Source organism: Lathyrus oleraceus, chromosome 3, assembly GCF_024323335.1.
Source record: "Lathyrus oleraceus cultivar Zhongwan6 chromosome 3, CAAS_Psat_ZW6_1.0, whole genome shotgun sequence".
NCBI classification, from domain to species: domain Eukaryota; kingdom Viridiplantae; phylum Streptophyta; class Magnoliopsida; order Fabales; family Fabaceae; genus Lathyrus; species Lathyrus oleraceus.
Window position 1 is genome coordinate 314,361,397 of NC_066581.1, and position 3,701 is coordinate 314,365,097.

The 3,701-nt window shown below is 38.7% G+C and overlaps 1 long non-coding RNA gene across 1 annotated transcript; it reads left to right on the forward strand.

Moving 5' to 3' along the window:
* The first annotated feature begins 841 nt into the window (after positions 1-841).
* Positions 842-1,424, forward strand: LOC127129206 (uncharacterized). Its single transcript, XR_007806221.1, has 3 exons — positions 842-970; positions 1,062-1,135; positions 1,243-1,424. It is a non-coding gene; the product is annotated as an uncharacterized LOC127129206 (long non-coding RNA).
* The last annotated feature ends 2,277 nt before the right edge of the window (positions 1,425-3,701 follow it).

Here is a 3,701-nt window from a genome sequence, read left to right on the forward strand (position 1 = left end):
CTAGCCTCTCAAGCTAGACAAGTGTTCTATGTCAATGATCCGAAAAGTACGAAATGGTCTATAGTTCTTTTTTCCAACAAAGTAATTGATGAAAACACTGGAGATCAAGGTGATATTGATGTTGAGATTGAATCGTTTACCAGAAATGATCAAGATGAGAATATTATATCAAATGATTCATATATTAGAAATGATCATAATGAGGGTATTTGGATCAATCCAACCGTCCGTGTTGTTAAGAGACATGTAGAACATATTCCAACCAAGAAAAGAAAGAGAACTTAGTGAAAAAGGTACAGGTCAAATGATTTTAATTGTTTTCTTTATTACAGGTAAAATGACTTTTATGATTTTAATTGTTTTTACATTTGTCATCTGATTTTAATTATTTTCTTTTTTACAGGTAAAATGATGATGCTGGATATTTGTTTAGATGGAGATGCTCTATTGTCGTCAAGCCTCATTCGCGTAGATGATGATGCTGGATATTTGAAAGTATCCCTCTACGACAATGGAACATGTCCATCTAAACATATATCAATTCTATCTTCAAAAGATAAGGGTTCAATGTTGGCAAGTTACATTGGTTTCCTTGTTCGACAACATATTCCGATTACATGTGATAATTGGAGAAGTCCGGACTTGAAGGTTGGCAAAGAAAAAATATGGTCGGAGATACAGGTACTTACCATATATTGTTATATGTTTTTTGTTGCATCAACTTTGCAGCCCTGTATTGTAGGCAGAATTTAGGACTTCTCAAAGTTGATTTCTTGTTACTTTGTCGTTCATAAAATACACCACTAAATTCTCTGCGTTTAATTTTTAATTTTTTTTCATCAGGCTTGTGTCTCAATAGAGGATGGGTATCTACCTAAAGTTACTTTTGTAGTGGTCCAAAAGAGACATCACACCCGTCTCTTTCCTGTCAACCCCAAAGAGACCGATAGAAGTGGAAATATTATGCCAGGTTTTTTCAATATATTTCTCAACGCAGCTGGTATATATTATCATTTGAATTTATCACGTTTTGCTGATTTTGTTGTTCTAAATTGTCAAAGGAACCGTGGTAGACACCAGCGTTTGTCACCCTAGGGAATTTGATTTTTACCTTAACAGCCATGCAGGAATTCAGGTAATATTAGCTATGTCATTTAACTTTATGCCATTGTTTACTATTTGTTGCTCAATCGCCTTTTGACAGTTCTGTGTTATTTGCATTTGGACGTGTTCTTTTTGCAGGGGACTACTTATGCTGCCATTTGTTGTTTTGGTTGAGCCTTATTTTGTATGGATGTGCGATAGAACTACTAGACAGCTTTTGGATATACAGAACATGTTTGCCACCATGGGTGGATGGGCGTTTTTGTTTAGTATTGGTTAGAACTACTAGACAGCTTTTGGATACAGTGGTCACTGGGTGTTGGTTGCTATGTTTTATTCTCTTAATTGTAGTACTTTGAGAATATGTTGTTGTATATTGTTGATCAAAGAATCATATATTAATGTTGTATATATGGAGGATTAATGTTGTATATAAATGGATTCATGTTGTATATGTCAATGGATTAATGGTGTATAACATTGGATTAAAGGATGAAATCAATATGAATTTTACACTTTTGCAGCATGCGAACAGGTTACCAATTAAATATATATCCACTGTTTTTCAAACAAATTTTTTTAAAATAACTAACACTTTAGAGGGCGCTTTGTCCAGAAAGCGCCCTCTAAACACTTTACGTTGACAACTTTAGAGGGCGCTTTTTCCTGAAAGCGCCCTCTAAACACTTTACATTGACAACTTTAGAGGGCGCTTTTTCCTGAAAGCGCCCTCTAAACACTTTACAATGACAACTTTAGAGGGCGCTTCTTCCTGAAAGCGCCCTCTAAACACTTTACATTGACAACTTTAGAGGGCGTTTCTTCCAGAAAGCGCCCTCTAAACACTTTACACTGACAACTTTAGAGGGCGCTTTTTCCAGAAAGCGCCCTCTAAGGTGTCCCTTTATGGACCACTCCAGAGGGCGCTTTTTTCTTAAAGCGCACTATAATGTGGCCACTTTAGACAGCGCTTTCTCCAGGAGAACAAAGCGCTGTCTTTACCTATGCCAGCGCCAGATTAGAGGGCGCTTAAAAGCGCTGTTATAGGCCAAAATAAGCGCCCTCTTTTCCCTTATTTGGCGTAGTGGGGGGAGGGAAGTCACTGCTCAGATCAACCCTCCTTTAGAGGAAAAAGAGATGCCAAAGATTTTCCTGAAGACCCTTAGCTCATTTTACTATGAGAAGATGATCGCCAGTGCCCCTAGTGGTTTTACCGAAATGGTAAATATGGGGACGGGGCTAGAAGAAGGTGTCCGAGAAGGATGGTTGTCTAAGGAGGAAGTCTCGTTCATCAAGAGATACATCAACAGTTTTGGTAAGAAGACGGATAATGAAATCAATGCAATTTCCAGTGGGAGGCAGAGGAGGCCTCAGATCAGAAGAAGTCAACCATTCCGTCAACATCATCATCAAGTATCTTCGATTATTCCTGTATTTTCAGCAAGTTAATCAGCACCAGTTTAACAACAACAACGTCTACAACAACAACCACAACAACGAATAAACACCTTAACAACAACAATACCAACAATCATCAGCAATAAAATTTTGAGAGGAAGAAAGTCTCTTTCGACCCAGTTCATATGACATATGCAGAGCTTTACCCATCATTGGTTCTCAAGAACCTACTCCAACCAAGAAATCCTCCGCAAATTCCTGAACCACTTCCATGGTGGTACAAGCCAGAACTCAGATGTGATTTTCATCAAGGAGCACATGTACATGACATTGAGAACTACTGTCCATTCAAGTATGAAGTTCAAAAGTTGGTTAGGAGTGGAATGGTGTCCAGTCCCATATCGCCGTTGGTTATACGGTTGGTGGGTCCAGTCCCATACGCGTCTGATAAGGCTATTCCTTATCAGTATAATGCAACTATGGTGAAGGATGGTCAAGAGGTTCCATTACCTACGACCAATTATGTCGTGAGCATTGTTGATGTTACCAAGGTGACCCGCAGTGGTCGAGTGTTTGAGTCGGTGTTCCCAAAAGATGTGGAAGATTCAACAGTTAGTAAGAAGGTAGAAGTGCCTGCAGTAGATCCAATTAGTGCTTTAAAGCGTTAGGCTGGTGAATCCAACAATTTGAAGACTAACGTTGATGATGAGGTACTTAGATTAATAAAGAAGAGTGAGTTTAATGTGGTGGAGCAGTTGCTCCAAACCCCCTCAAAGATTTTAGTACTGTCTCTGCTAATGAATTCGGAAGCGCACAGAGAAGCACTGCAAAGAGTTATAGAGCAAGCTTTTGTGGAACATGATGTTACGGTGGATCAGTTTGATCATATCCTAGATAACATCACTTCCTGTAATAATCTCAGTTTTTGTGATGAAGAACTCAATGAGGAGGGTAGGAATCATAACTTGGCTTTGCATATCTCCATGAATTGCAAAGATGACACTTTATCCAACGTGCTTGTTGACACCGGATCTTTCGTTGAATATGCTACCAAAGTCAACATTATCAAAGTTGTCACATCAAGGAGCGCCTATGAGATATAATGGTGTAATCATCAAAGCTTTTGACAGTTTACGCAAAACAGTGATTGGTGAAGTGGACCTTCCGGTGAAGATAGGTCTGAGTGATTTTCAAATTAC